Source organism: Pinus tabuliformis, chromosome 7, assembly GCF_031772625.1.
Source record: "Pinus tabuliformis cultivar Carrire ecotype Pingquan chromosome 7, CPIR1, whole genome shotgun sequence".
Lineage (NCBI taxonomy): Eukaryota > Viridiplantae > Streptophyta > Pinopsida > Pinales > Pinaceae > Pinus > Pinus tabuliformis.
In genome coordinates, this window is record NC_142293.1 from 2,026,566,215 (window position 1) to 2,026,592,009 (window position 25,795).

General features: G+C 41.8%; 1 protein-coding gene across 1 annotated transcript in view; it reads right to left on the reverse strand.

Moving 5' to 3' along the window:
• LON2 (lon protease 2) overlaps nucleotides 1-25,795 on the reverse strand; it is a 262,278-nt gene that overhangs the window by 227,896 nt on the left and 8,587 nt on the right.

Here is a 25,795-nt window from a genome sequence, read left to right on the forward strand (position 1 = left end):
GATGCCTGTCCATAAGCATCCTGCCAGCAGCAACATAATTTGCAGCATTGTCCGTTATGACTTAGACAACATTTTCTGCACCCACCTCCAAAATAAACACATCTAGCAAATCACATAAAGTTCTTGCATCTTTGATTTGTGCAGATGCATCAACAGATTTGATAAACATAGTCCCCTTGGGACAACTAACCAAGAAGTTTATAAGGGTTCTCCCCTTTTCGTCAGTCCAACCATCTGACATAGCAGTGCATCCTGTTTGTGCCCATGATGCCCTAAAATCCTCCAATCTTTGGGTGTAGTCAAGCTTTTCATTTTGAAGAATCCAGCTTCTAAAATCATGATAAGAAGGGATTTTGTACCCTAGGCCAACAGTTGCAATAGCATCAATAGCAGGTTGGAAAATGGATTATTCCTTACAATGCTGAAAGGAATATCACTCCAAAAGAGAAATTTTGCCAGCAACTTGTCAACTTGTTATTTCTTAGTTCTTTTTAGCATTTAACTGATAGATGGCTGTGAACCAGGTGTGGTTCGAGGAGCAAAAAATGATGTGGCAGCTACCAGATTAGTTGATGCTGCAGTAGAACCAGTGCCACTTGCTTCAGCTGACTTTTTTAGTTGCCTCTTCATTTCTTCTTTGGCCTCTCTATTCTGGTCTAAAACTTCCAATGCTTTCATGGCTCTTCGGATGAGTTCAGGATTTGTTTTTGTGCAAGGCCCTACATCAAATCCAGGGATTTGTGCAAGGTGATACTTCAATTTGTACACCCCCCGAACATATGGAACCCACACAACTTGCAAGTCAAGTTTAGTCTATCATTCGGAGCATCAGGTTCACCAAATTCCCAGAAAGGGTCCAATTTCCTTGGCATGTTTGTTTTTGAACTTTGAAGTTGAAAACTTGAATGGTGTTTCGGTGAAGTTGTGAACCTATGGGAAAATAAGGATTACAATTTAGTATTTACAAGTTACAAACTTACAATTTAGTATTTTAATTTTTACATTGTACAAAAACTAAAAAAAATTACATACAATTTAAGAAACCCCATTCCAAACCCAACCAAAAAAACTAAAAAAACAATACATTGGACAAATGTCAAAAACCCCATTCCAAACCCAACCAAAAAAACTAAAAAAAAATTACATTGGACAAATGTCAAAAACCCCATTCCAAACCCAACCAAAAACATTGAAAAAAAACAAAAACAAAGTTTCAAAACAATGAAAACAAAAAAAAATTGGTGCCCATACTGTTTTTATGGAGATAATTGGTCTCCTCCTTAGCACACTCTTTGATTTTCTCCTCCACGCAGTTGATTTAGCTCCAAGCCTCTCAACACTCCACTGCCCTCCGCGCGTTCTACCGTGCAAATGAAATGAAATAAAATCGTTTTCTTGCTTATAAAACCACATTGCCCCGACCCTCCACACTACATTCCGAAAAAATCACGATTTTTTTGAAAAAATCGCATATAAAAAAAACGTGAGTAGTACTCGCGATATTCTCGTTTTCATGAAATAATCGCGCTAAACCGATAATATCGCGATATTATCGTGATTTTAACAACACTTAATTAAAATACATTTAATTGAAAAATTTGAATTTCCTCAAGAATTAAATATTTTGACGGATGAGATTAAAAGAAATTTTAATCTTCATCAACAGTCGAGATTGCTTTGATGAAGATCACACGAACTAGCCGTTGAACGATTTATCTTTAAAAAATAAGTCATTCGTCAGTCAATTCATTCGACTTTTGAGTCGTGTGCTTCGCGAAAAGCTTTTGTGTAATCTTTTTCCTGGATAATAAAGAAATACTTTGGGTTAAGTTTGTTGGTGTTACTCTTCATGGGAATACTATAAGATGTGATGTTTTCATGCATAATTTTTTCTAAAGCCATTGAAAATACGCGTATTTTGCTCAGTTGCTAGGGTTTGAATAATAATCTAAATTTTGAACGTAATAGCAAGTATCTCTATCTGTCTAAGTTTTATTATTATTTTCTTGCTCTATTTTTAATGGTTGGATCAAGTTTTGCAGGAAAATCTTGATTTTAGATCCTTGTGCATTAGGAGAAGTTTTCAATTGGACAAGCCAACTCCCGATCCGTGTTTTCTGAGGAGCCCAGTATAATTAATCTTAGGCTTATCATAAGATTTTATTGGTGATACACGAAGGGTTTCGAGTTAGCACCTCCTTCAAATTTAAAAATTCAATGTTTTTTTGTGCAGTATAATGACAGATCTCGTTGATTAGAGCCTGCAGTTTGTAAATTTTGTAATTATTTTTCTGACATTGGTTTTTCTAGGTTTTAGTTTTTATCATTGTATATATCATTTGGGTGTTTTCTTGTTGTCACGCAGCTAAATATCTGAGGAGGAAATTTGTGTAGAGTCCAGATCTAGGCCTTGGAGGGTAAGATCTAGATCTCTAGGGTTTATCAAAATAATTTTCGAGGGATATTATTCAAAAAATTTGCAGTCCAAGGTTTCAAAAGTTTTTAGATCTGGAAAATTTTACAAGGGTTTCAAATAAATCTGAAGCAAAAGAATTTAATATTTTAATCAAAATTTTTGGGTTTTCTGGCTACCATTTGTCTGAGTTTTTCGATCTGTTGTTGGGTTTTCGTTTCGCTGCAAAATTTCCAATATTTTTTAGAGAAAACCCTTTTCTTCTCCCTTGCTACTACCATTGCTCCTCCATTCCTGCATTTTTTCTTCCCCTATTGTTCGAGCTCCTTTCCAAACCCTAGCCGTCCTTTGTTTCTTCAAGATTTATGTTGCCTGCATTCTCCATTAAACCTGCAAAGATCCCTCATCTCATTGATCCACAGCTCCTTATACACCTGTGTTTTTATCGCTGCCTGCGGCGTTCAAATCCCTCGTCCCTCTCTGCCCATCTCCAGCATCTTCTTCTCGACCTGCATCTGTCACTGTTGTTGCCCTCTAAGTGCTACCAAGCTATCCCTCGAAACCAATCCGCAGATCTCCTTCTCCTGGATCCTCTCTTCTCCTCGTAGACCTGCTCTATCCTCTCCATCGATTTTCTAACCCGCAGCAAGCTCCCTTATCCCTCTGCATGGCTCCCTCCTCATTTGTCTGATCTCCTCTTTTGTCCATCCTCTTACCCACACGTCCCTTTCCTTCTCCTTCGCGCCCTCACCAACCTGCTCATTGCCTCTGCCACCAAACCTTCATACCCCTACTCGCAATCTCCTCTCCTCGTTGCCAGTCGAAACCTGTAGGCACAACAAACTAACATTCGATCTTGTTTTATTTGCTTTATTGTTTAATGTGGGCATTAGGGTTAGTTCCTTTTCATACAATTTCGAATTTCTTTTTTTTTGTTTGATTTCCTTTTTCGATTTGTTTGGTTAACATTTCATTTTTAATTTTTGTTTGTTTTATTTGTTTTTAACTAAAATGAAATCTCAAAAAATTTGGTCTTTTATTTTTCTTTTATTTATTTTTTAACTTTGATTTGTATTTCATTTTCACTTTAATTTTTGTTTTGATTTTATTATTTTTCTATTTTTATCTTGATTTTGATTTCATTTAAAAAACATCAAATAAAACATTAAAGCAATCACAAAAAAAAAAAAAAAAAAAATCTAAAACATTTTTAAAATCTAAAAAATTTTAATGACCTTAAAATGGCTAAGGAATTAAATTAAAAGAGGATTTGCGTTTTCTCATTAAAAATTTTAATGTGGCCTCTGGCCCATTAAAATTTCATTTTATTAACCCTTTTAATTTACTTTTGTCACATTTAAAAATTTAACCTCTTCATTTTACCACATTAAATTAATTATCTAAGGAATAATTAAATTGTTCATCTAAAGTTCTTTGGTATCCTTTTGTGGTAAGTGATTTCTCTATTGGCAAGTGCGATTAATGTTTTAAAAATTTATATTACCTATTGGAAAAATTTTCTCGATCTGAATTGAAAATTATTTTAAATCTGGAATCTCTTGCATGATAAATTTTTAAGCATTCGCATTTGATCGTTCATGATCGTCGCTTTGCCACATATATAAATTGCTTGGGACATTTTGTTTCTGTTCAAACTATGGTTAATCGAATACAAAGGCACTAGTCTATAATCATTTCTATCCTGTGGTTGTGCCTTGTGTTTAATCTATTCATCTCAGTTGACCAAGATTTGTTCTAAATTCATCAGGTTGTCCATCTTCAAGTCTCCTAGAGCCTATGTTTCACAAGCTATTCCCATTCATTCACCTTAGGGACTACCCCCTTGAATTGTTTAGGAGAGAGTCTAAATGGAGTGAGTAAGGAATAGAGTGACAGCCCTTACTCTGAGCGTTGTCGCGGTGCCTAAACACTTTGTGCGACAACACTAGGTATATAAAAAGTATGTCTCAAAACTTATTAGTGCTGAAAGTTTGGTAAACATCGAATTTGGAACTATTACAACAAAATATCACACTTCTCAAGATAAAGTACAAAACCCAGTGTTGATAATATCGCCGAGATATCGGCGATATTCGTAAATATCGCGCTATTTTCTGCCAAACGAGATATCGCCACCCAAATATCGCGATATTTTCCCGTTTTTAAAATCTCGCGAGAAATCCGATATTTCGGCGATATATTCCAAAATATCGTGCGACGCCCATAAATATCGCGGCTGACTGTTAAAACAATACGCGCGGGCTGTATAAAGCGATTTTTGGTCTTTGTGTTAAGTCATTTTGGTTTTTTCTGAGCGCTGGAAGGTTGCTGCGAAGGAGGCCCGAGGGTTTGAAGTTTGAAGTGACTGAACGTTGATTCTATATTCTCTGCTGTGGTGTGACTGTAATCCAGCTCAAGATTTTTCGTGGAAGAAGACCGAAACTCTGCCTTCATTACAGACCTTGACCGAGCTGCTCAAAGAGGATTTTGTGGACAAGTGAAGGAGGGTGGACTTGTCATACAGGTACCTTAAATGTAACAGAGTTTTCAGGGCTTTACTTTAAGTTTATAGTTTATACACGTTACGTTTATTATCAACACTGCTGAAACGACATGTCTTAAGATATTGACCCCATTCAGGGCTTTACTATATCCGTCAAGTGACATTTCCCAAGAAATTGACCCTGTTCAGGGCCTCACGTTATCCCCAAAGCAATTTCCCAAGAGCTTGACCCCATTCCAGACGAAAAAAGGATTTGCTGGTAACCGTAAACCCATACAAAATGAACATGGAATCTGACATAAGCTAGTTGTGTTTAACACAAAATTATAACCCACTGAATAGATAATATTTGGCATTTGTCATGGTTTGAATGCTGAACTAGTTAGTGATAAGTTATAAGTTATAAGTCTTTGATAGCTGTAGGATAACAATGACAACAACGTAAGGAATGGCAGCGTTCTAATTTCTGCAATATGACAGTGCTCTATGTTCCAGCGACTCAGTAACTTTGATCATCAAAAGAACAATAATCATTTGTAAATTGTGATGACAGTGAGACGTGACCTGGTTGGAAATGTTCTTGTCATACTAGTAACTACAGTGATCAACAAGAATGTTCTTGTCATACTACAGTCACTGTTTGACACTGTTAAATTCAAAATTCTGTATACATGTAGTACAGTGATCAACAAGAAAGCAAGAAAGCAATCTATGTCACTGTCATCATGAGTCATAACAGTTATATATTTTTAATTTTTTACACTACACTTCAACAGTCAACTTGTATTACACTTCAACAGTCAACTTGTATTACACTTCTATTCAACAGTCAAGTTAAAACTGTTTTGTAATGATGTGGTTATTTGAATTTTGTAATTTGAAAATTTCGTATTACTTATTAAGTTACTAATTCCAATTTTTTTGGTGCTGTAGGTTTCCTTTTGAGTTAGCCCACTACAAAATACAAATATGCCAAAAGCCTTGGACCCATTTTGGGAGTATGGGACCCCTGATGGTGGGACAAATCGTGCATATCTTTCATGCAAATTGTGTGGGACCCAGATGACAGGTGGGGTTACACGACTGAAATACCATCTTGCTAGACTCACTGGACATGATGTTGGCATTTGTACAGTTTCTAGTCCGGAGCTTATACAAAAAGCTCTTGAGGCAATTGAAGAAAAGGACAGAAAGAAGGAAGAGGCGGAAAGAAACAAAGCTGAACGTGCAGGTAGATCTTTCGGGATATGTTCTCCTGATTTTGGTGTTGAGAGTAGTGGGCCTACTGGCCCTAGTGGGAGGGGCTCCACATTTGGCACACCATCACATGCTACTGCTAGTGTGAATGTGAGGTCATCATTTTTTGTTCCACGAACAGGAGCTGGAGCACAACCTGGCATAAAATCGCTTGTTAAAAAAAAGGAGAAGCAAGAAGCAGATAGAGTCATGGGGAGGTGTATTTTTTGGAGCGACTTACCTCTCAGCGTCACGAAAACCAATCCATATTGGCAGCCAATGTGTGATGCTATTGCTGTTGTGGGCCCAGGGTACAAAAGTGCCACATATGAGGAGTTGCGGGGGCCAATTCTTCAAGCAGAAAAACAGGACATCAACTCTAGATTGGCGGAGTTGAAAAAGACATGGGAAGTCACTGGACGCACAGTGATGTCTGATGGTTGGACAGATAGGAAGGGTAGGACCCTTCTAAATTTCTTGGTACATTGTCCTAAAGGTACCATGTTTATTAAATCGTTGGATGCATCAGAACATATCAAAGATGCAGCAACGATATGTGAGTTGTTAGATGGGTTCATTCGGGAGATTGGTGTGCAGAATGTGGTGCAAGTCATAACAGACAATGCAGCTAATTATGTGTCTGCCGGCAAAATGCTTATGGAGAGGCATCCCACATTGTTCTGGACTCCATGTGCAGCGCATTGTCTTGATTTGTTGCTTGAGGATATGGGGAAACTCTCCTTCATCAAGGAGGCAGTTGATATGGCTAGGAGCATCCCCAAGTTTATTTATAACCATGCTTTTGTTCTTAGCCTTATGAGGAGGTTCACTAGAAACAAGGAGTTGCGGCGTCCTGCCATCACACGTTTTGCCACAACCTTTATTACTCTTCAGTCTTTGCTTCGATGTCAGTTCGAGTTGAAGCAAATGTTTGTGTCTGATGATTGGCGTAATTGTAGATACAGCAAGAGACCTGATGGGATAGCCATTGCAAAAATGGTGTACTCTGAGATTGGTGGATGGAGAGAAGCCTGCAATGCCTTATTTGTATGAGGGCATGGATAGGGCCAAGGAGGCCATTCGTTCCTATTATGCAGACAAGGGTTCTGCTGGCCTTGATAGGCAGATGATGTTATGGGATGTGATCGATAGTCGGTGGACAGGGATGCTTCATCGACCCATTCATGCAGCAGCACTCTTCCTCAACCCCGCATTTTCATACAAATGCAACTTTGATTTTGATGGCGAGGTGATGGAAGGGCTCCATTCCTGTATTCAGAGGATGGTACCTGATCCTGAGCTTCGTAGCAAAATCAATCGCGAGATACAGTGTTATCAGGATTGTGTTGGCCTATTTGGCTTTGATGATGCCATTAGGGAAAGGGCCCTCTTCATGCCACGTAAGTGACAAGTCATCACTCATTAGAAATTAGAAATTTGAATTTAATTATGTTTTAACTTTTAACTTTTAAGTTTTTGAATTTTTTATTTCATTATTTTGTTGTAGATATTTGGTGGCGAAGCTATGGTGCAAGGGCACCAAATTTGCAAAAATTGGCTATACGAATCTTGAGTCAAACATGTAGCTCTTTAGGGTGTGAGTGCAATTGGAGTGTATTTGAGAAAATACACGCCAAAAAGCGCAACAGGTATAACTTTGAACTCAAGCCTTCAGTTGAGCAATTACACTTATTGTAATTTTTAATTTTTAATTTATGACCTTCAAGTGTCAAGAGTCAAGAGTCAAAAGTCAAGAGTCATTACTTTTTTTGACACTCTTACAGGTTGGAGTTCGCACGCCTCAACGATTTGGTGTATGTGCATTACAACATCCGACTTCGAGTGAGGCAAATAGAATCACCAGTGGATCCAGATGCCATTTCCTTAGACAATATTGATGTATTGTCTCCGTGGAGGGTGGAGTCTGAGGAGCCCATATTGGAGGAGTCACCTTCATGGTTAGAGCCAGTGGCAGATGATCCATTAGAGCAGGGGCAGCAAGAGGAGGACTCGGAGTCAGAGGAGCAGCAGCACTTAGAGGAGGAGCAGGAGGAGCAGGAGGAGGAGGACACTACGGGAGCATCAGCATCAACACCATCTGCTATAGATATGGGAGAGCATAGCTCCATGCCTAGCACTCATTATTTGACATTAGGTGCAGAGGCAGGGTCAGGGCCTTCTACTACTAGGGGCAGGCCTGGCAAACAGCCCATCATGTTTTCCCGTAAAAGGGGGAGAGGGCAGTAGATAGATAGCTGCTAGTTTTATTTGTTATGCTACATGTAACTCATGATGATGAGATACTTTTATTATTATATGTGATGTTATTTTGTATTGGTTCTCCACATTTGAGTCCTTGAATGGACAATTATCAGGGATTAGCACGATTTGGTATCGCCTTTGATATATCATTTCTATTTGACATCATATATATCAGTGTTTTCTTCATATTTATGTGCCAATGTGTTTATTTCATGTTGTTATTGCTTTATATGTTTAAAAATCTGAAAAAAATGAATATATTATGCATTTTTTATGCTTGCCGATATTTGCCGATATTTTGCCGATATTTTCACCGATATTGCCGATAATAAAAGAATGTTCAATGAATTAATTCACATGGAGCAAACAGCTCAATGATAATACAAAGATATTTACAAGAATAGAAACATCAGGTTTCTATGTAGAATATCGAACAAACAGTTTCATCTAAGAAACTGCTAAAAGAATAAGAATAGAAACATCTAAAAGACTGAGCATTACTAAATAGAGATATAGAGATATATTCTAATACCCTCCCTTAATGCTCAATCTATTTACAACACCAATAGACCCGCGAAATTTTACAAATTTATCAGGACCAAGAGGCTTGGTAAAAATATCGGCGGGCTGCTCTGTGGTGGGAACATAGTGCAACTGAACTGAGCCGTCTTCAACCAGCTGTCGAATGTAGTGGCAGTGAGTTTCCACATGCTTTGTTCGTTCATGAAAGACAGGATTCTTGGCAAGTTTGAGCACTCCCTGATTATCACAAAACAAAGAAGTAGGCCCTGTCTGAAAAACATGCATATCTGCAAGCATACGACGAAGCCAAACTGCCTCACAGGCGGCCTTAACTGCTCCCCGATACTCTGCTTCTGTTGAGGAGAGAGCCACAACCTGTTGCTTCTTACTAGTCCAAGTAACAGCTCCAGATCCTAGACTAAACACATACCCAGCTGTAGATTTACGGTCATCAACCGAACCGGCCCAGTCAGAGTCAGTGTAGCCACTGAGAATAGAGGTGGAGCTGTGAGTATATAAGAGGCCATAATCAGAAGTACCACGCACATATCGTAGCACCCGCTTTGCTGCTATCCAATGATCAACTTTAGGAGCTGACATAAAGCGAGAAATGTAGCTTACTGCAAAACTGATGTCAGGTCTGGTAGCAGTAAGATAGATGAGACTGCCCACTAATTGCCTGAATAAAGTTTCATCCACAAGAGGAGAGGATGACTGTGCTGAAAGTTTGAGCCCTGGTTCCATAGGAGTCGTGGCCGGTTTGCAATCCTGCATTCTGAACCTTTCGCACAAGATTTTTGGCATACTTGGACTGAGAAAGAAAGATCTGATTTTCAGTCTGCCACACTTCAACCCCCAGACAGTAATGAAGAAGTCCCAAGTCTGTCATCTCAAAAGTTCTGCATAGATCTTGTTTGATCCCATGGATCAAATGTGCAGAGCTGCCACTAATGATAAGATCATCCACATAGACAACTACAAACAAGATATCATCATCAGTATGCTTGATATACAGGTTTGCATCAGATGGACTCCTCTGAAAACCTTGATTTGTCAGATACTGATCAATTTTTATGTACCAAGCCCGAGGAGCTTGTTTCAATCCATAGATTGCTTTAACTAACCGACACACTTTCTGTTCTTGACCAGCAACCTTGAATCCTGGAGGCTGCGTCATGTAGACTTCTTCTTGGAGATCACCATTTAGGAAAGCACTTTTTACATCCATCTGATGAACTTTCCAATTGAACTGAGCTGCTAGGGCAAGCACAAGCTTGATAGTACTCATCTTGGCTGTAGGAGCAAAAGTCTCCTCATAGTCGATGCCTTCCTGCTGTGAAAATCCTCGAGCCACAAGCCGAGCTTTATACTTGTCTAAGGTTCCATCAGCTTTGTATTTGACTTTATACACCCATTTGCAGCCTATGGGTTTTTTTGTCTGCGGGAAGATCAGAAAGAGCCCATGTGTGATTCTTCTGAAGACTCTGAAATTCTGCTTCCATAGCCTGTTCCCACTCAGATATACCCTTAGCTTCTGAATATGTTTGAGGCTCAAAAGTACTGTGAAGGTTAGCCATAAGAGCAAAATTGACTGTAGACTGTTGTCTGTTCTTATGCCTAGAAGTTCTACCTTCAAGGAGCTCATCATCCCGGAGATCACCTATGGTTTTAGCCCACCATTTTGGCCGAAGAGAAGAAGAACCAATATCAGGATTAGAGGGACCAATATCAGGAGGAAGAGAAGCAGGCTCAAGAGCAATAGGGACAGCAAGAGGGGGATTAGCTTCTGGAGGAAGCTCAGATAGAGTAGTATCAAATCTTGATGCTACATCATCCCTCCCATCAGATGGACTGACTGGAAGAAGAACACTGTGAGGCGGATCCTCAGAACGCTGCTCAGAAGAAGAAGACTGAAAGAATCCTCTGTCTTCATCAAATACTACATCTCGACTGAAGCTAAGTCGACCAGTGGCTATATCTATCAGCCTATAAGCCTTGTGATGATCACTGTATCCTGTCATCATGAGTTTCTGACTTTTGGAATCCAACTTAGATCGCTTAGCAGATGGAATCCAAACATATGCAACTGAGCCAAAAACTTTGAGATGACTGATCTTAGGCTTACGACCAGACCACACTTCTTCAGGAGTCTTCCCTTTAACAGCCTGAGTAGGGGATCGGTTAAGAAGGTAAACAGCAGTAAATACTGCTTCAGCCCAGAATTTGTTTGGAACACTCCGGTGTTGTAACATGGAACGAGCCATTTCAACAACCGTGCGATTGCGACGCTCGACAACACTGTTCTGCTGGGGAGTGTAAGGTGTGGTGAATTGACGTTTGATGCCATGAATATCACAGAAGTTGGCAAAAGCTGAGGAACAAAATTCCCCCCCATTGTCGGTCCTAAGGGTCATGATATTACAACCAGATTCGTTTTCAACTAAAGTTTTAAACTTCTGAAAGGTACTGAGAGCATCAGATTTATTTTTTAAAAAATACATCCACATCTTTCGACTGAAGTCATCTACAATAAGTAAAAAATATTTGCAAGCAGTTATAGAAGCTGTATTCATAGGACCACAAATATCAGCATGAAGTAACTGAAGTACCTGGGATGCGCGCCAAGATTCTCCATTTTTGAATGACGACCGATGTTGCTTTCCCGCTTGACAGGCGCTGCATACCCCCAACTGCTGAGTCTGAATATCAGGTAATCCTGACACAAGTCCCTCCCGAGAGAGCTGAGAGAGATACTGCATATTGAGATGCCCATATCGCTGATGCCATAGAGTACTGATGGGAGAGGCACGAGCTGCTAGTGCCACTTCTGGAAAGTCACCGGTGTCAAGTAGCCTGTATAGACCATGGTCCTCGAGGCCAGTAGCAACTGTCAGACTGGTCTCCCTGTCAATGATGGAGCACTTGTGTGCACTGAACATAACATCAAGCTGAGGAGAATTCCTCATAATCTGACTGACAGAGAGCAGATTAATCTCCATACCAGGAACATAGTATACATTTAGAAATATGAGCGTGCGTCCACCAGACTGAATTTGAACTGTACCCCTGCCAGCAACAGTGTACTTTTCACCTCCACCAAATACAACTGAATCACTGAAAGGTGAAAAGTCAATAAACCAGTCACGCCTGTGAGAGAAGTGGCGTGATGCACCAGAATCAATGTACCATGCAGAGGAAGGAACATGTTCTGAAGACCTTTTAGCCATAAAGGCGTAAAAGGCAGAATCTGTCTGCTCGGAATGTTCTGCAACATTCGCTGTCTGATGTGACCCTCCCTGTTTCTTTTGTTCAGCAGCAATCCTCTGCCTGCAGTCTTTTTTCATGTGACCGAACTTGTGACAGTAATTACACTGTACACTTTTCTTCCTGTTAGGATCAAAAGACTGAGATGATCCTCTCTGCTGAAAAGACTGAGAGGACTGATATTTTGCAGCAAATGCATTTTCCAAGGGCACTGATGAAGTACCACTACCAAACTGCTGTTTCCACCTATCTTGCTGCAGAAGTTTGGTACATAAATCTGAAAACTTCAGATCAACATTTGTGGTTGTAATGTTGAGTGTTTCAATGAAGTGTTCATAAGATTTTGGTAGACTCTTCAGGGTAATGACTACCATATCTTCTTCCTCCATGGTCCGACCAATGGCGTCGAGCTGATCTCGAATGTCTTTAATTTTGTTGAGATGTTCCTGTAAAGACATATGTTCATCCATCATGATGGAGAACAACTGATTTTTGAGAAAAAAAGCTCTGCTTTTATCAGATGTCTCATGCAATTCTTTCAACTGTTGCCAGATTTCAGCCGCTGTCTTGCCAGAAGGGATCTGTGGTAACTGATCATCAGCTACAGAGAGCTTGAGAAGCATAACAGCCTCTCGATTTCGATCATCAAATTTATCTTGATCGGTCCCGGCTGTACCTGGACGAAGCTCTTTGCCCAAAATGAGTTGATCAAGACGCCTGTACTCAAAAATGGTCAGCAGTCTTTGTTTCCAAATGTTATAGTTGTTGCCATTAAACCGTTGATTTCCTTCTAACATCAGATTGGTAAGTGTGGCCATTTTCACAAAGAGAATACAAAAGTATGACACACAAGAACAAGGTAGCTGACTGCTTATGCTGGTGAAAATTTAAAGAACGGACTTTCAACTGTCTAAAACAATAGTAATACTGCTAATACAGTTCTGAGAATACAGTTTGCCACAAGAAAATGCCGGTCTACCATAAGAGTATACTGATGCAATAAACAGATGTCACAGGTCTGAGTTTGTAATGAAGACTGTCAAGATCACAAGAGAAAAAAAATTCCGCTGATTGGTAACCCACTGCCGGCAACTAGAACCATACATACAGCAAATACAAAATTTGAAATACGGACCCACATATGCTGTCTCAGTTTCACGTTTACACTGCTGGCAAATACCACGGATATATTGGCCCACAAAACAAATACGCAGATCTGAAACAAATACGATCTATGCTTCCGGCAAACACCACGGATGTATTGGCCCACGTGAGCTTCACGTCACGTCTCAGGTATATACGTCTCAGGTATATACGTGTTTGAAAGATACACAGGTGCTGATAACGCGAAAGGTCGCAGGTTCGAGTTTTGTATCCACGGATTTGGAAATATATATAACGGGTTTCAAATGTATCCACGGAATGAACCACGGTTTTCAAGTATCCACGGGTCTGCAGTATATATCCACGGGTTTCAAGAAATATATATTAACCACCTGCGAGATTTGTATCCACGGATTTTTGAAATATATATAACAGGTTTCAAATGTATCCACGGAATGAACCACAGTTTTCAAATATGTATTCACGGGTCGGCAGAATATATCCACGGGTTTCAAAAAAATATATATTAACCACGGGTTTCAAATATCTATCCACGGGATTGAAATATCAAGACGCCTGTAGTGATATCCTCCTCTTATCTCATAGCATAGCGGACATCAAAAAATAGGGTGCATTTCCATCCACGGGATTTTGACAGAGTTGAAATAAAAACCACGGGATTTTGACAGAGTTGAAATAAAAACCACGATTTTGAAACCACGATTTTGCCTGCAGATCGAATTTTCAAACCACGACTCTGACTTTCAAAAAAAATGAGTTTTGAGGGAAAACACCTGGATCACGATTGCTGAGGAATTCCACGTTGTGGTCGAGTAGCCGCCAGGCGAAGACGAAGATAGCCGGATTCACAATTCCAAGCAAAACTGGTCAGCCAAAAAAAATTCCGCTCCCATGAAAACAGTCACCGCCCCAAAGTTATTTTCTTAATAAAAAGATCATGCAAGGGAAGAATCCATTTCTGTATCGAGATGGACGACTGTAAGCTTTTATCACAGCGAGCAAAGCCGAGGCTAAGACTCAGTGAAGGCTGCCTGGCTTACAGAGGGCTCGACCTTAGAAAGGACTCAAGAGATTACGATGCAGATAGAATTACTGTTTCAAGAAGAATCTCTTAACCTTGCTCTGATACCATAAAAGAATGTTCAATGAATTAATTCACATGGAGCAAACAGCTCAATGATAATACAAAGATATTTACAAGAATAGAAACATCAGGTTTCTATGTAGAATATCGAACAAACAGTTTTATCTAAGAAACTGCTAAAAGAATAAGAATAGAAACATCTAAAAGACTGAGCATTACTAAATAGAGATATAGAGATATATTCTAATAGATAAGATATTTCTGGACCCTCGCCGATATTTTCCCGATAACGATATTATCAACACTGACAAAACCTACTATAATCAGGAGGTGGCCACTATCACCTCGCCAACCCTCCTCAATTCTCGCCAGCTCTCTTCCAGCTCAAGGGAGTTTCTCCCCAGTATATCTTAGGGATCTAACAACTTGATCGAACCAAGTCAAAAGCCCCCTATACGTTGGTTGATATTTAAGGCTTGTGTTAGTTTGGGCTCTATATATGCACCGTTGATGATTTATATGTGTGTCAATACTTATGGTGATGCATATTCAAATACGTTGAACAGTGATATGTTGGTCCATATTATATGATGACATATGTTGGATGATATTCAAGGCTTGCGTTGGTCCATATTATATGACGACATATGTTGGTTGATAGTCAAGGCTTGTGTTGGTCCATATTTGATTTTGAGGCATGCGTTGGTGGTATATATTATATGCGTTGGTCCACATGTGATTGTATATGCGAGTTGGTTTTTAAATTATTTTGAAGACAATTACAAATTGTTGTATGATGGGTATTTATTATTTATAAACATATTAGATCTTTGCTACAAGTATTTAGAGCACAGTTTAGAATTTCATTTAATAATGCATTCACTCATCTCCATAGTTAGCATAGTTCTCACTGGCAAAGAGAACTACCATGAATTGTGGAAATTAGTATGTGAAGGAGAAGATGGGAATCCACCAGAAAAGCCCACATCTGATAAAGAGCTCGTCATATGGGAGAATAAGAACAACAAGGCCTATGCCTTGATTGTTGCATCAGTAAATGAAGAGATGAGTTGTCACATTGCACCATTTACAAATGCCTTTGATGCTTTAAAGAAGCTGAAAAACTTATATGACTCACACTCTGAGCTTGAAGTAGTCTAATTAATGATCAAACTCTTCAATCTTGAACTCAAAGTTGATGATCCCCTTGCCTTAGCCTCTAAAACAAAACCTATTATGCATGATATGTTGATTTGGGGTAGCATCGGATGTGCTCTAGCCACGAAATTTGGTGGAGATGTTGGGGCACATCAGATGTCCAATACCCAGAAAGGGTTTGTGCATATTCTAAACAGATCGGGAGATATTAAAATAATTAATATTTTTAATGGAGTCCCTAAGTCTAAACTTAGGGAAAATAAAAATTAATGTGTATTAATATGAATCTGTGTTAGAATGGTCCAAAAGACATGGATCAAGCCAGATCTAAACTTAATCGTTGATTAGGGACTTAATCTCGGTCGTTGAGATGTCAACAGGAAAAGTATAAGAGGAGGCTTGAGGATCACTTGGAGAGTACACCAGATGATCAGTCATTCTATTCTCTAGAGCGGGGTTTGCTAAGAGAGATAGAATTAGTGATCAGGAGAGCAGCTGAGGGGCATTGAGTACAGAGAAGGCAGAGATTGTGTCGGGAGAGCAGCGCAGCAGCCAAGGAGGGTGACGCAGAGCCAGCAAGGACTCACGCAGAGGCAGCCAAGTGCTGTGTAAAGCACCAGGGGGGCCAGCGCAGCTGACGCAAAGGCTCCCACAGCTGACACAGGCCTAGAAAGGCTGACACGGGACCAGCGTGAGACAGAGAGGGGCTAACGTAGTCCAGTTTGGGCAGACACTAGGGTTGTAGAGCAGTTTTGTGCTGAGAAGCTGCCAGAAGGGTTTTCTGGGGTTTCTGCCAAGAGATTTCTCACAAACTGTGAGGCATAGCTGCTAAGGAACTTATCTGCGCCACAAAATCTCCAACATCTGCCTCTAGGGACTGCGTCAGCCTCTCTGGCCCAATGTTAGCCCAGCGTCACCCCAACTCGCCCTGCGTCAACCTCTGGAGGACCTACGTCGGCCTCTAGAGCCTCTGCGTCACCCACGTTGGCTCTCTCTGGCACTGCGCAGCTCTTGGCTGCCTCTGCATGGGCCCTGACTGGCTCTGTGTGGCCTCTAGCTAGCTCTGCATCCCTCTCTCCTGGCTTCTGCGCTGATGCTCCCGGTACCCTCTATGCCTCTCTGCTTCTGTATTCACTGCCCCTCAGCTGCAACTCTGATCACTCCTTCGATTTCCTCAGCAAGCCCTACCCCAAAAAATCGAATTCTTGATCAACTCGGTGTATTCTCCAAGTGACCCTCAAGCCTCCTCTTATACTTTTCTCGTTGACAATTCAACGGCCGAGATTAAGTCCCTAATCAACGGCTAAGATTAACTCTAGCTTGATCCATGACTTTTGGACCCTTCTAACACAGTTTTATATTAATTCACATTAATATTTTATTTTCCCTAAGTTTAGACTTAGGGACTCCATTAAAAATATTAATTATTTTAATATCTCCCAAACTGTTTAGAATCTTCCCATACCATTTATGGGTATTGGAGATCTCATGTGCTTTAGACTCTCCACCAATTTTCGTGGCTAGAGCACATCCAATGCTACCCCAAATCAACACTCCCTCTTAGCGAGGAATGTGCTCTAGTAATACTCTCCACTGAGCATCACCCTGATCATCTGCAATCGATCCTGGTGTTGATGCTAGGCCTGCTGCCCAACATCCACTGTACTGTTGAATCACGTACTACTACCCATGGCCCTGCCACTACCACTGCTACATCCGTACAGCAGCCCCTCTCATCATGCTGCATCGTGCTGCCCATAGCACTGCCACTGCTAACCGCTACACTGCCACTCAGTTACTAAGAAGTAACTGATCTCCCAACTCTGACATCTCTGTCAGGCTGGAGACACCCATGATTCTGAAACTCCTTTTGTCGCTAACAAGTGCTCCCTCTCTGACCTCTACACTGCTGTAACAACTCCATGTACCTTGCACTGTTGCCTCACATTGTCCTAAGACTCCTGCACTATAGCTCCCTCTGTCGCTCCATCTGCATCTATCTCTACTGACATCTGCCAGTACTACTACTCCTATTCGGGGCTCCCGTAGCAAGGTATAATCCAAGAGGCTGGGTAACTCAAGGATCCTTTCCCTCATTGCCTATAGTCCATCTGACTACAACTCGATGTCTCCCCACTTCCGCTCAAGTGTCGTGTGAGCACTCATGGCATAGTCATCATCTATCTCCACTTCCTTCTCCGCCCTTGCTGGCGCATCCTTGGTCTCGGAAGCCTCTCCCTTGCTCTTCTTCCTTGGACACTGGCTCACATCGTGACCCAGTTCCCCACAGTGGAAGCATTTGACCTTGGAGAGGTCCTTCTTCTTCTGATTCTCGTGCATTCCATCAGATGCTAGGGCAACATCCTCCTCTTCCTCCTCCTTGATTCTAACCCCCTTGTCGTTGCTTCCCGCCTTGGTCAACCTTCTGATCTCTTCCTCGCGAAGAGCCGCCCATGGTTCCTCCCAAACTAGAAGGGTCTACCTGCCCAGTATGCTCTGGACAAACACCTCCCAGTCTTTTGAGACTGTGTTCAGGGTTATCCTCACCATCAATTCTTGATACGATGTGGCCCCTATGGAATCAGCTAATCCCGAATATCCTTCAATCGACCAAGGAAGGTGTCGATCTGTTCTCCCTTCTACATCTGATATGACCGCAGCTGATTTTCTAGTAGTATCTTCCTCTGCACGGAAGTATGCTGATACAATTTCGTCAAGACCTCCCAGATTGCATTTGTCGTTTCCTTTTAGGTAATATGTGGCACTACATGGTCCTTGACCCCATCAAGGATGATGCTCTTGGCCCTCACCATTGCCTCCTCGTACTTGTCGTTCTCAACCGGGTCAACTGAGATCGCTATCGTCTTCAAGGCGAAGTGCTTGAGACGATTCCTGTCTAGAATGGACAAGATTTTGGCCTTCCATACTATGAAGTTTGAGACTCTGTCCAGTCTGTCCTGGTCTCTTACCCGTTCACTGCCATTTCACTGTTCCTCTACTTCCCTTCTGGAAGTTCTCGGTGTACTCCCTCTGAGTCTCGATTTCCCTCCTGGAAACCCCTCCGCCAATGTCAAGATGCCCCCACTCCGATCGTTAGTGCAGCTGCACCACTGATCCGGATTTCTTGGCTAGAAATCCTCGGCAACATTTCCCTCCTCCTTGGTCTTGCCCGGTTAGGTACTATTCTGACCACAGTACCCCACCAGCTTCACTCCACAACTTACCCACAGTGTCCTATGCCTCAGCAAACTAAAGGTTAGAGCTTCTAGGCTCTATGCAATTCCGACACTAGCAAAATCCGCACCTCCTGATTGAGAAAGATGACCGGGCACTGCATAGGTCAGGATTGGTCCCTTTTGCCACTGCATTGATCCTCCTCCCGGCTCAGACTTGATGACGCAGGCACTGCGTCACCCCTTCCTTGCTGCTTCTTCGCTAGGAACAGCTTCTGTCACTCGAGACAGTTGTTTCTGTTGTTGCTGCTCTGCTCAGCTGATGCCCTCAGTTCTCCTGTGATCTGCAACCATGCTCTAATACCATGTTGGAATTTCTAAGTCTAACTGTTAGAAATCCTTCATGTACTTTCTGATTTATTTATGCCTACTTGTTATGTTTAATTAACAAGTTATTTACCATGTAAATACTGAAAATAAATACAAGTACATGCTCAACACATTACAGATCATCAACTGAAGGAAAAAAACAAGCACACAAGTGACACCGTTGTTTTTGGACTAATGTCCTTGGAAAAACTCAACGCAGGAAAACCAGTGCAACTATCTAAGGGTTTTATTATTAAGCAGTTTCAGAATACAATCTGGGTGCCAAACCGACTCACCCAACAGAGAATGATCTCGGCAGTAGTACCTCTCAATCGAAGACAGATATTTCGGCTAAAACCCCGGATGAACAATCCCACAACTCTCAGCTCCAATCTGCCCCACGAAATCTCTAGCGTCTGCCTCTAGGGACTGCGTCAACCTCTCTGGCCCAGCGTCACCCCACTCGCCTTGCGTCAGCCTCTGGAGGCCTTGCATCAGCCTCGAGAGCCTCTGCGTCACCCACTCTGACTCTCTCTAGCACTGCGCAACTCTTGGCTACCTCTGCTTGGGCCCTAACTGGCTCTGCGTGGCCTCTCGCTGGCTCTGCGTCCCTCTCTCCCGGCTTTTGCGTTGATGCTCCAGGTACCTTCTCTGCCTCTCTGCTTTTGTATTCACTACCCCTCCTCTGCAACTCTGATCACTCCTTCGATTTCCTCAGCAAGCCGTACCCCAGAAAATCGAATTCTTGATCAACTCGGTGTATTCTCCAAGTGACCCTCAAGCATCCTCTTATACTTTTCTCGTTGACAATTCAACGGCCGAGATTAAGTCCCTAATCAACGGCTAAGATTAACTCTGGCTTGATCCATGACTTTTGGACCCTTCTATCACAGTTTTATATTAATTCACATTAATATTTTATTTTCCCTAAGTTTAGACTTAGGGACTCCATTAAAAATATTAATTATTTTAATATCTCCCAAAATGTTTAGAATCTACCCAAACCATTTATGGGTATTGAAGATCTCATGTGCTTTAGCCTCTCCACCAATTTTCGTGGCTAGAGCACATCTGATGCTACCCCAAATCAACAATCCTACCCTTTCTTTTATACATGTGTTAATTTATGGTATGTTCTATGCTTAAAGCACTTTACTTATTTTTCTTCTTATTAGCCACAAATTAGCAATCACATATACATTAAGTAAAGTGCAGATAGAACATTAAATGATCAACAGAAAACAAGCCAAGACAAGAGACACAAGATGTGGTGGCTAGCCAGGGACAAACCCCAATGCGGGGAAACCCTTTGATCAAATCTTTTTTTATCTTCAATAGTTCAGCAGAGAGAAATAGTACAAAATCTGAATTCTGTAATTTTATATCAGCAGCAACAAACCCTAGATCAGCAAAGTCAAACGTTGAAATTGACCTCTAAAATACTTGGTCAATTTCCAGTCAACTTGTCCTTGAACAGCATGAAGAAACAACCCTTTAACAGCCCCAAAAGTTCAGTCAATTTGCAGCCTAAACTAGGGCAGTCAACACCGGTCAAACCAGAGGTCAGATCACCTCAATTTTTGGGCCAAAAAATGGGACCTACCTAGGAGAGGCAACCACACCCAATCCGCACTCTTGGAAGGTCAACGCTTGGTCAACGCTAGTCAAAGAGATGACCTGCTGCCCTAGCGTCCTTTCTGCGTCTTCCTTGCCCTAGGACATCTTCCTTTCAGCCACACGTGTGAGAGAGAGAGAGGCTCCTTTTATGCGTAGGGGAGAGAGAGAGAGGATGAGTGAATTGAAATTGTCTAAATGAGGAGAATGCTCCTTGTATTTATATGCAAACGTTGAGGTTGAATAGACATCACTGTTGGGCTTCTGAGCCTACATAAGTTTGTTGGCCGACCTTGACAATTTGTCCATAATCAAAATAAATTCATATCTCCATAAATACTTATCGGAATCGGATGATCTTTAGATCAATCCTACACCTCTCGATGAGAGGAATCTAGGAAAAATATCAGAAGCCATAAATAAGGTAATCCACATGGAGTTGGCCCTAGTTGCCAATTTTAACACTCCCTCTCAACTAGGGAGAACTTCATCTGCAATCTGTCAAACTGTCGCTACTATCCATCCATCAAATGCATTGTCCTGTACAGCTTGAACCCACTCTGCTCTGCTCTGCTTTGCTCTACTCTGCTCGAACTATGAAGAAGAAGAAATGATCAAGGATGTATCATACCATCCTCCACTAACCCGAAGTCAGTCTCAGAGTGTGAACCACTCTCACTGATCCCAAATCAATGGAGGTCATCCTAGCATAGGGAGTACGGTAGATACAGCGATGCGTCCATCGATAGTACTACTATGGTCCCTATCCTCATTTCCCTGCTCATTGATCAAATGAGAGGTACTTCCCATGAGTCCCAAACTGCATGGGTAGGATGCCTCGACAAGAGAACTAATCATCCTGTCCACAGGAGAATGAATTATCCTATCCAGTGGATGCCACGAAGAACTAATCATCCTGGCCTGCAAGAGAACTAATCATCCTGTTCCACAGTTGCCACGAAGAACGAATCATCTTGGCCCACAGGAGAACTAATCATCCTGTTCCATAGTCGCCACGGGGTGTCACAGGGGAAGGTTGAACCTTTACCCTGTACATAGTGCACCATCAGGGGATGGTGAGTCGCCCTGTGGTCACATGTCGCTCCAAGAAGTACCCCGCGGCCCCCTGGAGCTCCCAGAGCTTAATACATCATACTCGACCCTCATAAGAGGGTCTCTAAACAACACCAAGTCGTTCTCAAAAAGTCAGGAATTTGACCTTTCCTAGGGGCTTTGTCAAAATGTCGGCGACCTGTTCATCTGTACTGATATGTTGGAGCCTTATTGCTCCTCGCTGCACCATATCTCGAATATAGTTGTACCTGATATCGATATGCTTGGAGCGATCATGAAATACGAGATTCTCTAATAAACAGATCCCGCTCTGGTTGTCACACAAAATCACGATGGTATCCAATGTAAATCCAAACAGCTCACTGAAGAGCTTTCGCAACCAGACTGCCTCACATGAGGCCATGCTAGCAGCAATGTACTCTGCCTCGGCGGTGCTCAAAGCCAAGATATTGAGGCAGATCCCAAAGAGAAACAGTGCCCGGAAGTGCTCTTTCGATCCACCACACTGCCTACCCAATCAGCATCAGTATATCCAAGTAGTCTCACATCTCCGGCAGTGTATCTCAACCCATGAGTGATTGCGCCATGAAGATATCTCAACAAATTCTTGGCACCAACCCAATGTGAGTGGTGAGGCTCAACCATATGTTGACTCAATGTGTTGACTGCAAAGCATATATCCGGACAGGAGTTCACCAAGAACATTAATGCTCCGACGAGTTGACGATACTCGATAGCATTTCGTAAAACAGGTCCAGCAGCACTACCGCTTAACTTCTTGAAGTCAAGCTCCATCGGGTTAGTTACGGGCTTGCAGTCCACCATGCAAATCTCTCCAATATCTTCACCACATATTTTCCTTGAGATAGGAAAATCTCCCCTAGTTTTTGCCAGACTTCCAGTCCTAGGAAATAGTGCATAAGTCCTAGGTCTTTCATCTTGAACTCAGAAGCCAGCTCCCTCTTACATTCGTGAATGAGAGGGTCTGCACCTGTTAGAAAGAGGTCGTCAACATATAGCACCAGTATGAGAGGCTTGTCATCTATAACCTTAAAGTAAAGGTTAGGGTCGGCTTCACTCCTAGTGAATCCTAGCTTCATCAAGTAGTTATCGATCCTCTCATACCATGCTCGGGGTGCTTGCTTTAGCCCATAGAGGGCCTTCTTCAACTTGCACACATGAGATTCTCGATCATAAATCTCAAATCCTTCAAGTTGCGGCACATAGACCTCCTCTTTGATCAAACCATGTAAGAATGCAGTCTTGACATCCATCTGATGTAGGTTCCATCCTTGCGAAGCAGCAAGGGCTATGATCGAGCGGATGGTGGTATATCGGGCAACAGGTGCAAATATCTCATCATAGTCTATACCTTCCTTTTGGGAGAAGCCACGAGCAACAAAATGAGCCTTATACTTTTCCGCACTTCCATCAACTGCATGCTTTATCTTGTAAAGCCATTTTGAAGTGACAACTGCTTTGTCCTGGGGTCTGGGGACCACATCCCAAACATCATTTTTCATAATGGACTCATATTCCTCGGTCATAGCATCCTTCCATACTTGATGCTTGACGGCATCTGTGAATGACGAAGGCTCATTTTGGATGATCGTGCTCATGATGGTCAGGTATCCCTGATACTTGTTCGGCTTCTTACTTTCACGGAAGGTTCCTCGGGGTGCAATGTGTCCTTCAGCATCATCAAGTGTCCCCCTAAGCCATGAAGGCCTCTTCCTAGAAGAGGAAGGCTCTTGCGGAGGAGGATCAATAGGATCCATAGGTTCTTCCACATCGGGCATCGTCTCATCTTCTTTTTCCTTCGATTCCCCGATGTCAGCTTCTTTAGATCCCCTTAAAGTAGGAAGATTGTCTACCTTGCTAAGAGCCATATCTTCGTCAAAGGTGACATCATGACTAATCTCAACTTCCCTTTGACCAGCTACATAGATTCTATAGCCCTTAGTATTTTCGCTATAGCCCACGAAGATTCCTTTCTTTCCAGATGCACCCAATTTATTCCTTTTTTCTTTAGGCACATGAAAATATACAGGGCTTCCAAAAATTCTAAAATGAGATACGTCAGGTTTCTTACCGGTGAACATTTCTTCGGAGTCTTGGAACCCAATGCTTGATGAGGGCACCGGTTTTGTACATATACGGCGGTATTTGTAGCTTCGGCCCATAGAAACTTCGAAAATCTTTGATCATGGAGCATAGCACGAACAGCTTCCACAATTGTACGATTCTTCCTTTCCACCACACCATTCTGTTCAGGAGTATATGGTGTAGTAGTCTCCCTCTTAATGCCAGCCTCTTTGCAAAAGTCATGAAACTCATTGGATTCATATTCAGTCCCATTATCAGTCCTTAAGATCTTGATCTTCTTTTTGGTTTGATTCTCGATCAAGGCTTTGAAGTGCCGAAACCAGGAGAACACTTCATCCTTCTTTTTCAAGAAGTATATCCAAGTCTTGCAAGAATAATCATTTGTAAAAGTGAGGTAATATAAATATCCTCCCAAGGAGTTCACAGGCATCATATCAGATATGTCTGAGTGAACCAACTGCAATATATCAGAGGTCTTGCTTTGGCTTGAGGGGAATGGTCCCTTTTTGAGCTTCCCTTCGGCACATCCTGGACATACACCTTCTTGCTCTAATCTGAACTCGGGCATCCTGGTCACCATTTCTCTTACATCGGGTAGAGCTTTATAATGAAGGTGAGAAAACCTCTGATGCCATAGTTCGGACTGAAGAGATGTGTCACAAGACATGACACCTAGTGGACTTCCACCGCCCTGATATAATGAATCACATCGAAACCCAAGAGTACAAGCATCTTTAAAGTTCTTTTTCCATACACGTACCTTGTCATCTTTGAAGGCCACCTTGTAGCCTTTGTCTCCCATTGTCGAAATGGACACCAGGTTATTTTTGAGATCAGGTACATATAATACATCTTGTAAGTAGATGGTATTACCCTGATTCAATTGAAGAGTGACATTTCCTATGCCTTTCACGGGATATTTTGAATTATCTCCAAGAACAATTTCCAGGTTGGTTTCCTTCTCTATCAGATTATAGAGAGCTTCTTTGTAACCAGTGAAGTGCCTTGAGGCACCACTATCAATAAGCCAATTTCCCAGCGAGTCCGAGGGAGCAGTAGTAGATAGAGCTGCTGGTAGATAATATTCATCTTGCTTATTGTTAACAGTGTTAGATTCATACCTGAAATTTCTTGCCTTCTTGAATGGTTGTCCTCTTCCTTGATTTCTGGCACTTCTTTTACCTCTGCCATTTGACCTGCCATTCCTTTGATTGCCTTGAGAGGGATTTTGATCATCGTCCCAGTGTGAGTCCCTTTTATCAGGGCACTCCCTTGCATAGTGACCCATTTTATTGCAATTGTAACATTGTCCTTTTCTTCCACCCTTTGGTCCAGCCTTTCCTTTGAATTTAGCCCCGGAATTGTTTCTTCTTTTAGTATGAGAAGAAAAGGCAAAGGGATGACCTTTAAGTACGGGCATTTCTTGCTCTTCCATCCTCGTTTCTTCTTGAATGCATTTGGCCATTAATTCCTCAAATCCAGGAATTACGTTATTGTTGAGAAGAGTAGTCCTGAATATATACCATTCAGATGGCAGTCCTCCAAGAGTTGTGAGTGTCATTTCCCTGTCAGGAATTACTTCCCCAATAGATAGGAGATCGTTCTTGATCTCGGTGATCCTTAAGAAATATGCTTGCATACTCTCATCTTTGCCCTTCTTAATTTCCTTCAGCTTATTTCTAAGAAACAAGACTTGATTTGCATCATTAACTTTAAATAAACTCACCAGTTTATCGTAGATTTCCTTGGAGGTGTTTAGCTCAGAAACATAGGCCACCAAGCGCTTGTCGATAGAGTCCCGGATGATCTTCCTTGCTTTGACTTTTCCCTTGGTCCATTTGTTCCTAGCGGCGACGGATGCATTTGATGGAGGCTCAATAATCCCGCCTGTC